The sequence below is a fragment of the Oncorhynchus gorbuscha genome, linkage group LG22 (genome assembly GCF_021184085.1).
Source record: "Oncorhynchus gorbuscha isolate QuinsamMale2020 ecotype Even-year linkage group LG22, OgorEven_v1.0, whole genome shotgun sequence".
Taxonomy (NCBI): Eukaryota; Metazoa; Chordata; class Actinopteri; order Salmoniformes; family Salmonidae; genus Oncorhynchus; species Oncorhynchus gorbuscha.
Genome location: NC_060194.1, coordinates 37,928,567 through 37,943,269, shown reverse-complemented (window position 1 = coordinate 37,943,269; position 14,703 = coordinate 37,928,567). Strand labels below are relative to the sequence as shown.

Genomic DNA, 14,703 nt, shown 5'->3' with positions numbered 1-14,703 from the left:
AAAAGCCTTTACAAACATATTAACTATTTTGAGTAGAGGGCAGTATTGTTGCAACTTCTTTTTTTTTGTGTCCGAAAAGCAACAGTGGAGGTCTGGAGGGAGGGTAATTTGGCCAGACAGGAAGACAATTCTGTTCATGTTCTCAGTACCTACAGATCTGCTATCCTAATTTGATCAATCTGTTGTCGAGACCATTTTCAGGGAAATGCTAATTATAGTGTACTCAAGGTTTAAAAGGCTTCTAAATTTTGTAATTTATACTTTAAAACGTCAGACTTGATTTGCCCTAACAAAAACGTATCAACCCCTACAAAAATGTAAATGAATTATAATCCACATAATAATTCCCATTTCCTGTTGCTGGAGGATTATTTTCCTGTTGTCAGAAACAGGGTCAAATGAACAGTGCATCTGTATGTGTTTCTCTGTCTGCTGGAGGCTTGTCTGTGCTTGAGAAGACAGTGTGAGTGTGAGTATGAGTGAGGCGAGAGGACGATTTGTTCCAGACAAAGCCTGCTTGCATGATGCCACCCCCGTCTGTCACACACACACACGCCCCCGTCTGTCACACACACACACACACACACGCCCCCGTCTGTCCATCTCTACTCACCATCCCGGCTGTCTCACAGTCTAGTGATATCGACAGGCATGCCCTCTCGCCTACTCCACTACCAGCGCTGAGGGGGCTAAAATAAAGCTTCTGCCGTTGTCATGGAAATACTTTGATACTTGAGGAGAGAGCATGCTGCAGAGAGATGATTTTACAGTAGGCTAGAGGCCATTTTGAAAGAGAGGTAATAGAGTGCACAGTGGTATTGTTTCTGATTCTCATTTCTCTAAATAAGAATCTTATCTTTCCTTTAGGTTTCTTTTTTTCCAGGTAAAGGACATTTCCAATATTTTGCTGTATACTCTTTATTTGAATTTAATCACAGAGTGAACCAGATCAACGTTCACTACCAAGGGCTTCAGAGAAAGGCAACTCTCCATCCCTGACCCCCCCATCTACGGGAGAGTACATCCCATACACAGGTGAGCCAAAGATGACATTCTGAGGAGTTTATCTTCATAGCAACAGCAAGTTGGGAAAAGTCTTTGCCTCGCACCAGGAGTTTCATCATGGTGTGTATCAGAGGAGGGCTTAATGAGCCTGTCCTCCACTAGCTCCTTCCACCAGCCTCCTCTGGTATACATTATGTCCTTTACATCATGGCCCTGTCCTATTTGCATACTTTATCTCATTGATCTTGAGTTCTTATAGACAGACATGCAGGTTCTGATTACAATGTTTACGCAACTGAACAGTAGATCAATGTAGGCCTACTCTGTGGAAAAAAACAAATCGAGGCAACTTTCTTTACGTAGACATACTGTAGCTTTCTGAGGCAGACTAGAATATATTTTTTAGGCTTCCATGTAGGGCCTATTGTAACATGTTTAAGATAAAGTATGTGAACCCTTTGGAATTACCTGGATTTCTGCATAAATTGGTCAATTTTTTTTATTTGATCTTCATCTAAGTCACAACAATAGACACACAGTGTGTGCTTAAACTAATAACACACAAATAATTATATTTTAAATGTTTTTATTGAGCACACCGTGTAAACATTGACAGTGCAGGGTGGGAAAAATATGTGAACTCTCAGATTTAATAACTGGTTGACCCTCCTTTAGCAGTTATAACCTCAACCAAACGTTTTCTATAGTTGCAGATCAGACCTGCACAACGGTCTAGTGGAAATTTGGACCATCCCTCTTGACAAAACTGTTTCAGTTCAGCAATATTTTTGGGATGTTTGGTGTTAACTGCTCTCTTGAGGTCATGCCACAGCATCTCAATCGGGTTGAGGTCAGGACTCTGACTAGGCCACTCCAGAAGGTCAGGACTCTGACTAGGCCACTCCAGAAGGTCAGGACTCTGACTGGGCCACTCCAGAAGGTCAGGACTCTGACTGGGCCACTCCAGAAGGTCAGGACTCTGACTGGGCCACTCCAGAAGGTGCATTTCCTTCTGTTGAAGCCATTAGTTTGTTGATTTACTTCTGTGTTATGGGTCATTGTCCTGTTGCATCACCCAACTTCTGTTGAGCTTCAAATTGGCAGACAGATAGCCTTACATTCTCTTGCAAAATGTCTTGATAAACTTGGAATTTCATTTTTCTGTCGATGATAGCAAGCTGTCCAGGCCCTGAGGCAGTAAAGCAGCCCCAAACCATGATGCTCCCTCCACCATACTTTACAGTTGTGATGAGGTTTTGATGTTGGTGTGTTGTCTTTTTTCTCCACACATAGTGTTGTGTTCCTTCCAAACAACTCAACTTTAGTTCAATCTGTCCACAGAAGTTTTGCCAGTAGCGCTGTGGAACATTCAGATGCTCTTTTGCAAACTTCAGATGTGCAGCAATGTTTTTTTGGTCTGTGGTGTCCTCCCATTAACACAAATCAAATCAAATCAAATTTTATTTGTCACATACACATGGTTAGCAGATGTTAATGCGAGTGTAGCGAAATGCTACACCATTCTTGTTTAGTGTATTGCGTATCGTAGACTTGTCAACAGAGATTTTAGCATGTTCCAGAGATTTCTGTAAGTCTTTAGCTGACACTCTAGGACTCTTGACCTCATTGAGCATTCTGCGCTATGCTCTTGCAGTCATCTTTACAGGATGGCCACTCCTAGGGAGAGTAGCAACAGTGTCATTTTGAGCTTTTCTTTTTGGATCTTTTCTTTCAAAAACAAGGACATTTCTGAGTGACCCCAAACCTTTGAACGGTAGTGTATACAGTGGCAAAAAAAGTATGTGAACCCTTTGGAATTACCTGGACTTCTGCATAAATTGGTCCAAAAATTTGATCTGATCTTCATCTAAGTCACAACAATAGACAAACAGTGTGCTTAAACTAATAACACACATTATTGTATTTTTCTAGTCTATATTGTATAAATCATCTAAACATATAAGGTGTAGGTTGGGAAAAGTATGTGAACCACTGGGCTAATGACTTCTCCAAAGCTAATTGGAGTCAGGAGTCAGCTAACCTGGAGTCCAATCAATGAGACGAGATTGGAGATGTTGGTTAGAGCTGCCCTGCCCTGCATAAAACACTCACAAAATTTGAGTTTGCTATTCACAAGAAGCAGTGCCTGATGTGAACCATACCTTGAACAAATAGAGATCTCAGAAGACCTATGATTAAGAATTGTTGACTTGCATAAAGCTGGAAAGAGTTACATTAAATAATACCCGTAAAACACCAGTCTCAACGTCAACAGTGAGGAGGCGACTCAAAACAAATCAAATGTATTTATATAGCCCTTCGTACATCAGCTGATATCTCAAAGTGCTGTACAGAAACCCAGCCTAAAACCCCAAACAGCCTTCTAGGCAGAGTTCCTCTGTCCAGTCTCAACGTCAACAGTGAAGAGGCGACTCCGGGATGCTGGCCTTCTAGGCAGAGTTGCAAAGAAAAAGCCATATCTCAGACTGGCCAATAAAAAGAAAAGATTAAGATGGGCAAAAGAAAAGACACTGGACAGAGGAAATCTGACTAGAAGGCCAGCATCCCGGAGTCACCTCTTCACTGTTGACGTTGAGACTGGACAGAGGAACTCTGCCTAGAAGGCCAGCATCCCGGAGTCACCTCTTCACTGTTGATGTTGAGACTGGACAGAGGAACTCTGCCTAGAAGGCCAGCATCACAGAGTCACCTCTTCACTGTTGACGTTGAGACTGGACAGAGGAACTCTGCCTAGAAGGCCAGCATCCCGGAGTCGCCTCTTTACTGTTGATGTTGAGACTGGTGTTTTACGGGTATTTAATGAAGCTGCCAGTTGAGGACTTGTGAGGCGTCTGTTTCTCAAACTAGACACACTAATGTACTTGTCCTCTTGCTCATTTGTGCACCAGGGCCTCCAACTCTTTCTATTCTAGTTAGACCGTTTGCACTGTTCTGTGAAGGGAGTAGTACCCAGCGTTGTACCAGATCTTCAGGTTCTTGGCAATTTCCCGCTTGGAATAGCCTTCATTTCTCAGCAAGAATAGACTGACGAGTTTCAGAAAGTTTTGTTTCTGGCCATTTTGAGTCTAATCGAGCCCACAAATGCTGATGCTCCAGGTACTCAACTAGCCTAAAGGGGGACAGTTTTATTGCTTCTTTAAATCAGAACAGTTTTCAGCTGTGCTAACATAATTGCAAAAGGGTTTTCTAATGATCAATTAGCCTTTTAAAATGCTAAACTTGGATTAGTTAACACAACGTGCCATTGGAACACAGAAGTGATGGTTACTGATAATAGGCCTCTGTAGATATTCCATAAAAATCTGTCGTTTCCAGCTACAATAGTCATATACAATATTAATATCTACACTGTACTTCTTATCTTATTTTTTTTTTTAAAGGACACTTGTAAGTGACCTCAAACTTTTGAATGATCGTGTACATCAGACTGCAATGAAATTTGCCTTCATATCCATTCTAACAGACTATTCAGCAGCTTACTCAGGACAACATTGGAAATAAGCATTTTGATGAATGATTGATCAATTACACACCTTGATGGTTTTTGTACCTCAAATTAAAATCAGATTTAATTCAAAAGTCTGCAACACAGAAATTTCTGTGCTTTTATATTCTACATTTACAAGGAGTGTAACAGATTATATATAAGGTGAAATCTGGTTGTGATAATGCAGCAGCCACAGGAATCCATAGAAACAGATAGACATGTCAACAGTACTCATTAGGACACAGTGTGATTGAAACGTGCTTAATATTAGCACCATGTGCAGTGTTCCTAAAATAGTTGCGTAGATAAAGTATCCCAACACACTGCTTTATGCGTGACTAGTGGCTATGACTCATAGTGATTAATGACACATCGTGACTCAAGCTCCTCTGTACTTTAGAGGGAGAGGACTTGCTTAATCAATGTTTCTCACCTCAACCCTCAGCCCCTGAACGGTTGTTCCACCAAAACTGTTTTTCCCATTGTTATCTAGTGCCTAAAAGGTATCAGTTGAAAATGTGTTATTGCTTGAACAATTTGCCAAAGGTATGCGTGTACATCTCCCATGTTGGCTATTGTGACTTGAACATGGTGATTCGTTGTGATTCTTCAGTTCAGAGGCTGATTTTCTCCTTGCAGTTCTGTGGTCATTGAGCACTGAGTATATTATGGTATTGACACAATGAGACCAGCAGAGGGCTCTCAACTGTAAACTAATGATCCGCGTGACCCCTTCCTCAGGATGAACTTGAGCTCAAGGTGAGAATCTGAATATCATTTCCTTGATTCATCTCATCCTCTAATTCCCTCCTTCTCAAAACCCATTGGATGAGAAGGTCAGAGGTCCTTAAACATCTGACCTCATCCAATGGGTTTTTAGGAGGAGGCGAGGACAGGAGCAATCAAGGAAATGCAATTCAGATTCTCCCAATGTATAAATTGCCCTTCCATCTCAATGAGGGCAACCATAGAGATGGATAGAGTTCACTACTTAGAAATAACCCGTTTTTGCATGAACATTGCCATTGCCCGGGCAACCATTATTTTGAAGTAGTCAACAATTATACTTGTGAGCAAACATTCCATAACTGCAGGTGGCAGTAATTCACCAACCTTGGCTTTATACCTGTTCAAACACCACATTCCAGGTGGCAGTAATTCACCAACCTTGGCTTTATACCTGTTCAAACACCACATTCCAGGTGGCAGTAATTCACCAACCTTGGCTTTATACCTGTTCAAACACCACATTCCAGGTGGCAGTAATTCACCAACCTTGGCTTTATACCTGTTCAAACACCACATTGCAGGTGGCAGTAATTCACCAACCTTGGCTTTATACCTGTTCAAACACCACATTCCAGGTGGCAGTATGCACCCTTTCAGTTTGTTTACCAACTCATAGAAGTAGAACATTGACTACTTCAAAATGGAGACAACCTCAATGGCACTGCCCGTGCTCTCACAGGCACCATACTGGTACAGATACAAAGATGAGTCATCTAAGTCTATGGTTGCACTGATAACCACATACTTTATCCAGGACAAATGAGAAGGCATTGTATAAGATCAAGATGAACGGCATGACTGCCTGTTCCTGGAACTCTGTCAGCAGTGGCAAAGGATGCATGTCTGACTGTACGCCAAGTTTTCGGGTTCGTGCTTGCAGTGTGTGTGTATACGTTTGAGTGTACACTAGATATGTTCCTGTGTGTTGTGTGTCAGTATAGCACATTGGTGAAGTGTGTCTTTCATAGTGTAGGAAGTGAAGTGTGTCTTTCGTAGTGTAGGAGGTGAAGTGTGTTTGAATGGAAGCATGTGTGAGGGGGAGGCCTAATGCCCCATCAGAGGTGATACTGTCGGTCTACAGTCTGTCTTGTCCGTTACTCAGACCCAGCGCTGACAAACACTAGCAGGATATGGGACGAAGGAAGCAATAGGTCCCCTTCTCCCACGCCAACCCCTTCACCACTCCTTATCTATCATTTTTTAAATCCCCCATACAGTGTGTCTTCCTACCTAGCCCCATCCACTTCACGTATTTCAGAACTTCCTGCCCATCTCTCCCTCTGGTTTCATATACCCTCCGCCTCCCACACTATAGCAGGCTGATAAACATGTCTGCGTTGGTGTTTTGTCTTAGCCTCCAAAGGGTGTAGCATGACTGAGAAGGCTACAAAGAGGGCACAGCTTCAGCGACAGCTGGCCAACCCACTCAAAACAGGGCTGCCAGATTAGCTATTCATTGCGCTATCTATATGAATGTCAACCGTATGCATCATCTCTCATGGCTTTGCGTTTAAAGCAAATTAGCAGTGGCAGAAAAAGTACACAATTGTCATACTTGAGTTAAAGTATAAATACCTTAATAGAAAGTAACAAGTAAAAGTGGAAGTCACCAAGTTAAAGTCAAACTATTTGGTTCTAAATATACTTTTTTTTAAATCAAAAGTAGAAATATTTTCAAATGCCTTATATTAAGCAAAGCAGACCGCACAATGTTCCTTGGTTTCACGGATAGCCAGGGGCACACTCCAAAACTCAGACACCGTTTATCAAAAATGCATGTGTTTAGTAAGTCTGGCAGGCCAGAGGCAGTAGGGTGACCAGGGATGTTCTCTTGATTAGTGTGTGAATGGACCATTTTCCTGTCCTGTTAAGCATTACTCATGTAACAAGTACTTCCGCATGTCATGGAAAATGTAGGGAGTAAAAAGAACATTATTTTCTTTAGGAATCTAGTGAAGTAATAGTTTCCCCAAAATATAAAATAGTGAAGATTAACTACTTACATACTTTAAAAGTATTTCACACCACTGCAAATTAGTATCCAGTCTTGCTTTTCTGTAATAATTTAAGAAACCAAGTATTTTTCAGACCAATTAGAGTTTAATAGCAAAATAACTTAACCAGACAGGCAAGTTCAGGTCATCGGTTACCCCCCAGACCAAAGAAAAAACTACAATAACCAGCGCCATCAGAGGAATTATTTAGCCAATCACGTGTCAGGCAAAAAGTAAATCCATCACTAATGGATCTAATGCAAGCAACCATGACTAGACCTCTACTAATTCCACTGAAATGTTAAACATGACCTGCCAGGCATTCATTGTCTACTTTGCTTGTTAAATGTTTGCATTGTCTTAATGTAATATCTTTACTTCTGTGTTAATGCTGCAACTAGCTTCTACCCCAAGCCATAAGACTGAACAGTTAATGAAATGGCTACACTATTTACACGGACTCCTGCACATTCCCTATCATATGCTGCTGCGTAGGTAATCAAGATACATGAACTTTTACCCCTACACCTTGTACCTGTATATAGTCATTTTATTGGGTTAACATTTCCTTCAACTCCACATTGTTGGGAAGGGGCTTGTAAGCAAGCGCTTCACAGTAAAAGCCACACCTATTGTAGCCATCAAGTGATGGATATTTTGATCTGATCTCCAGGTTAGATAACAGTAGATCTCCCTTAATTTAGTATGATACATACGTATTAGTTGGTGGATGTCCAGCCCCGTCATACAAAACTAAGAATCTGCAACATGCATGATATTACGAATTCCAACATTAGCCACATGGCTAATGCTGACAAGGTAGCTGACATTAGCTTAACAGTTGGGTTAAGGTTGGCTAACATGTTAAGGAGTTGCAAAGTAGCCGTGATAATTTCCAAACATTTGGGATGCTTGACAGTTGAGTTACACGTACCCATCCACCTTCCTTTCGCCTCAAGTAAACGTCATTCTTATGCAACCACTGAGTGTATGGATTCGTGTTTACTATGACACATCTGGTTTATGAGGAAACTGCATTGAGCCACGGGAAGATAAGCCAATGGGCAGCCTAATAATTCTCCACATCCAATGTTAAGTTCCAAAGATGTGAGCATCTAGTCAATACAGAAAATTGGGGCTAAGTCAGTAGGGTTGCTATATTTAGACACGGGACATCCACTATATACACATCATTCTCCAATCTGAATGGTGATAATGCTAAACCTTCCAGAATTAGTCCCAGCAGGCATCCTCCCTGAAACAAGTTGTTAAAGTAGTAATATTACTCTTGGACAATTACGGGTCCAGGGTAGCTTTACCTTCCCACCGCAAATCTGAGGAGAGTAGACGCACATCACCAGTGATGAGCTAAAACAGTGAAATATGATATAGCTCTGGCTTTAACACCATCCTGAATCACTGTCCAGATGTCCAGCCTTCCTCGCAGCACAGTGGAAGTCACAGCAGCCACAAACCAGGTCATCCCCACCAGCAGCCTTCCAGCTACAGATAAATATGAAGGTTAGTTTATATAGCAGCATGTCAAAGGTACTATACCCACAACCCAGCTTATACATACCCATCTGTGAAAGAGCAGGCCTTGTTCTCAGCATCAATGGGGGAAGAGGCTGCAGATGCTTTCAGATGACATGTTATGTAGAGCTGTTGGGAATCAATCTGTGGTTGGAACCTGAAGGACTCCAGCTGAAACTGGATCTTGTCATCCTGGGATCTGGACAGGAACTGGGAGCTGGAGCCGGTCAACTTGGCATCAACCAGACACCTGAGGAGACCAAGGGTCAACGTTAGGCTTCAGGGGTTACATTTAAGGTAATATAAGAGGAGTCAAACTGACAACTAAACTCACCCATGGTCCTCAATGAAAGAATATCTAGGGACAGTGTGGACATCAGGCGCCAAGGTGGCGACACAGCGGTCCACAAAGACACGGAGGGGAACGTGGTGGTACGGCATGACCGAGGCTTCCATGTTGATCATGTCACCAAGATAGTAATGGTTGGAGGGCCTCTCAAACTGCCAGTCAGCTGAAAAGAGGAGTGGCATGTCAGTGGGGGTTTACACAAAGGAAGAGGCTTCCAGTCAGGTTTACCTACCAGTCATTAACCTCAGGGAGAAGTAGAGGAGTTCCTCTGCCACCATGTTGGAAATGTTGGGGATCCAGTTTGGCTTCAGGGCATTGCTGCTCACATCGTGATTCCTAGAAACAAACATGGACTATGGCATTACTCAAACCTCAGAATGATATGGGTTGTCAAAGTGAAGAACGCAACAATAGTTACCTCAAGTAGTCGCACTCAATATCAACCATAGCTGCACTGGTTTTCACTATAGAAGTGTTAGCAAGAGGTTTTGCTCATAGACTAGAGTGAAGGTGTAGATCAGCACATCCTCAGTCATCTAGGAACAGGATCATAAGTCAAGCATCAATAATGTGATGAGTCACATTATTCAGGAAGTTAAACAACAAATGTGACATACCGTCAGCTCACTGCCACAGCCATGCAGCTCTGATTCAAAGGTGATCACATGAGCTTCAGTGTCCTCCTCAGTGGCAGGACAACCTCCTAGAGTGATACGCTGTGGCTGAATGAGCCGGCCAATCCCCAGCAGATCCTGCTTCACCTTCACATGGACCACATGTCACTACACTGTTGTTCACCACCTGCGGCGGCCACTCAAGCACGGTAGGCTTGCGCTCAGGCTTTTCAACTTTATGATAGTTCAAAGTCAGAGGCTTCTCAAAGGCCTGCTTGGACTGGGAACCCTCAGGCTCTTCAACAGCCTCGCTAGGGTCCGGCCTTGCAGGCTCTTCTTGCACTGGCTTCTGAGAGTCAAACCTGGCTGGGACTTCATCGTGTAATAATAATAAATAGAATCCCTGATCTCGGATAAAACCGTCTGGAGTCCCACACATCACAAACAACACAGCCAAAGGCCACAACCAACAGAAGCCCTGCAAATGATTACCAGAAACCCATCAGTGGGAATACATCTTTGTTTTCCTTCCTCAGTTTGTCAAACCATTTTATAACCCCTTCAGCAATCAGCTTTATTCTGGCCCAGACCTGACTAACCAAACAGGTTATAAAGGAATGTCGCTGAGGAATGTGAGGTTGAATGTCATTTAGCTACCATTGGCCACCTTCCTGCAGACAAAATCAAGTACACCCGGGCCTTTATTGAGGAGGGCTCAACTTTACAGAGCATTGATAGAAATGTATTATGTAGAACAGACATGTCTACATAGTATAAAGAATTATGTCAATTACATATATTGTATTTCTATCAGAAACATTTTAAGTTGCATATGGTTTGCAATTGCAACCTACTGAACCCTCAACTTATTCAGTGGGTACAGGGCAGAACAATCTATAGCCCTGCTCCACTTCAAATACTTGTATGTATCAGTCCCAATAATACAGTGCCTTGCGAAAGTATTCGGCCCCCTTGAACTTTGCGACCTTTTGCCACATTTCAGGCTTCAAACAAAGATATAAAACTGTATTTTTTTGTGAAGAATCAACAACAAGTGGGACACAATCATGAAGTGGAACGACATTTATTGGATATTTCAAACTTTTTTAACAAATCAAAAACTGAAAAAAAAAGAATTCTCTTTTTATTCAGCCCCCTTAAGTTAATACTTTGTAGCGCCACCTTTTGCTGCGATTACAGCTGTAAGTCGCTTGGGGTATGTCTCTATCAGATTTGCACATCGAGAGACTGAATTTTTTTCTAATTCCTCCTTGCAAAACAGATCGAGCTCAGTGAGGTTGGATGGAGAGCATTTGTGAACAGCAGTTTTCAGTTCTTTCCACAGATTCTCGATTGGATTCAGGTCTGGACTTTGACTTGGCCATTCTAACACCTGGATATATTTATTTTTGAACCATTCCATTGTAGATTTTGCTTTATGTTTTTATCTTTATCTTTAGTTAACTCCACATGGTTGATGATATTACTAGTTTAACTAGCTTGTCCTGCATTGCAAATAATCAATGTGGTGCCTGTTAAATTAGCATCGAATCACAGCCTACTTCGCCAAACAGGTGACGATTTAACAAGTGCATTCATGAAAAAAGCACTGTCGCTGCACCATTGTACCTAACCATAACCATCAATGCCTTTATTAAAATCAATACAAGTATATATATTTTTAAACCTGCATATGTGGTTAAACAAAATGTATGTTAGCAGGTAATATTAACTAGGGAAATTGTATCACTTCTCTTGCGTTCCGTGCAAGCAGTTTGGGCCGCCTGGCTCGTTGCGAACTGTGTGAAGACCATTTCTTCCTAACAAAGACCATAATTAACTTGCCAGAATTGTACATAATTATGACATAACATTGAAGGTTGTGCAATGTAACAGTAATATTTAGACTTATGGATGCCACCCATTTGATAACATATGGAACGGTTCCGTATTTCACTGAAAAACATTTTGTTTTCGATATGATAGTTTCCGGATTTCTTTCCATATTAATGACCTAAGGCTCGTATTTGTGTGTTATATTATAATTAAGTCTATGATTTGATTGAGCAGTCTGACTGAGCAGTGGTCGGCAGCAGCATGCTCGTAAGCATTCATTCAAACGGCACTTTCCTGAGTTTGCCAGCAATGCTTGAAGCACAGCGCTGTTTATGACTTCCAAGCATATCAACTCCCGAGATTAAGCTGGCAATACTATAGTGCCTATAAGAACATCCAATAGTCAAAGGTATATGAAATACAAATGGTATAGAGAGAAATAGTCCTATAATACCTACAACTTCTTAACTGGGAATATTGAAGACTCATGTTAAAAAAGAAACTTAAACGTCAGCTTTTTTACATGGCACATATTGCACTCTTACTTTCTTCTCCAACACTGTTTTTGCATTATTTTAACCAAATTGAACATGTTTCATTATGAGACTAAATAGATTTTTATTAATATATTATATTAAGTTTTTAAAAAGTGTTCATTCAGTATTGTTATTGTGATTATTAGAAATAAAAATTGTCCGATTTAATGGGTATCGGCTTTTATTTGGTCCTCCAATAAATCGGTATCGGCATAAATCATAATTGGTCGACCTCTATTACAGACAGTAGGAAATTAAGATCACAGTTATGAAAACTTAGAACACTAAAGAGGCCTTTCTACTGACAGCTGATCGTCCTCGCAGAGGCAGACCACGTGTAAAAACACCTGCACAGGATCGGAACATCCGAACATCACACCTGCAGGACAGGTACAGGATGGCAACAACAACTGCCCGAGTTACACCAGGAACGCATAATCCCTCCATCGGTGCTCAGACTGTCCGCAACAGGCTGAGAGGCTGGACTGAGGGCTTGTAGGCCTGTTGTAAGGCAGATCCTCACCAGACATCACCGGCAACAACGTCGCTTATGGTCACAAAACGCACCGTTCCTGGACAGGACTGGCAAAAGTGTTCCTCACTGACGAGTCGTGGATTTGTCTCACCATCATTTGCGTTTATCGTTGAAGAAATGAGCGTTACACCACGGCATGTACTCTGGAGAGGGATCGATTTGGAGGTGAAGGGTCTGTCATAGTCTGGGGCGGTGTGTCACAGCATCATCGGACTGAGCTTGTTGTCATTGCAGGCAATCTCAATGCTATGGTTACAGGGAAGACATCCTCCTCCCTCATGTGGTACCCTTCCTACAGGCTCATCCTGACATGACCTTCCAGCATCACAATGCCACCAGCCATACTGCTCGTTCTGTGCGTGATTTCCTGCAAGACAGGAATGTCAGTGTTCTGCCATGGCCAGCGACGACCCCGGCTCTCACGTCTGGGACCTGTTGGATCAGAGGGTGAGGGCTAGGGCCACCCCCCCCCCCAGAAATGTCTGGGAACTTGGTGGAAGAGTGGGGTAACATCTCAAAGCAAGACCTGGCAAATCATCTGGTGCAGTCCACGAGGGAGATGCACTGCAGTACTTAATGCAGCTGGTGACCACAACATATACTGACTTTTGATTTTGACTCCCCCTGTTCAGTTTGTCTCAGTTGTTGAATCTTATGTTCATACAAATATTTACACAAGTTTGCTGAAAATAAACGCAGTTGACAGTGAGAAGATGTTTCTTCTTTTGCTAGGTTTACATTATTGAAGGCATAGAACATTAGATCTTACCTACAAGGAGGATAAGGCGTGCATAATACAATTATGAATATGCCAGTGTAATGGATGTGAAACGGCTAGCTTAGTTAGCGGTGGTGCGCGCTAAATAGCATTTCAATCAGTGACTTCACTTGCTCTGAGACCTTGAAGTAGTAGGTCCCCTTGCTCTGCAAGGGCCACGGCTTTTGTGGAGCGATGGGTAACGATGCTTCGTGGGTGTCAGTTGTTGATGTGTGCAGAGGGTACCTGGTTCGCGCCCGGGTATGGGCGAGGGGACGGTTTAAAGTTATACTGTTACATTGATGCTGTTGACCCCGGATCACTGGTTGCTGCGGAAAAAGGAGGAGGTCAAGTGTAACGGATGTGAAACGGCTGGTTTAGTTAGCAGTGCGCGCTAAATAGCGTTTCAATTGGTGACGTCACTTGCTCTGAGACCTTGAAGTAGTAGTTCCCCTTGCTCCTTGCGATGCTTGGCTTCCGTTGGACAAAAACATTCATGCTCTTATCCATAATAATCTCATGTAGACTAGTCTTCACACACTGTATCTGCGAGCTGTTGGCTAGAGTGCAGGTGTTAGGCAACACCAGAGTAGGCATAGGTGCAATTTACATTTACATTTAAGTCATTTAGCAGACGCTCTTATCCAGAGCGACTTACAAATTGGTGCATTCACCTTATGACATCCAGTGGAACAACCACTTTACAATAGTGCATCTAAATATTTTAAGGGGGGGGGTGAGAAGGATGACTTTATCCTATCCTAGGTATTCCTTAAAGAGGTGGGGTTTCAGGTGTCTCCGGAAGGTGGTGATTGACTCCGCTGTCCTGGCGTCGTGAGGGAGTTTGTTCCACCATTGGGGAGCCAGAGCAGCGAACAGTTTTGACTGGGCTGAGCGGGAACTGTACTTCCTCAGTGGTAGGGAGGCAAGCAGGCCAGAGGTGGATGAACGCAGTGCCCTTATTTGGGTGTAGGGCCTGATCAGAGCCTGGAGGTACTGAGGTGCCGTTCCCCTCACAGCTCCGTAGGCAAGCACCATGGTCTTGTAGCGGATGCGAGCTTCAACTGGAAGCCAGTGGAGAGAACGGAGGAGCGGGGTGACGTGAGAGAACTTGGGAAGGTTGAACACTAGACGGGCTGCGGCGTTCTGGATGAGTTGTAGGGGTTTAATGGCACAGGCAGGGAGCCCAGCCAACAGCGAGTTGCAGTAATCCAGACGGGAGATGACAAGTGCCTGGATTAGGACCT

General features: G+C 42.8%; 1 pseudogene; it reads right to left on the bottom strand.

Annotated features, from left to right (window-relative positions):
- Positions 1 to 7,455: 7,455 nt before the first annotated feature.
- On the bottom strand, positions 7,456 to 10,246 carry LOC124009752 (annotated as a pseudogene).
- Positions 10,247 to 14,703: the final 4,457 nt, after the last annotated feature.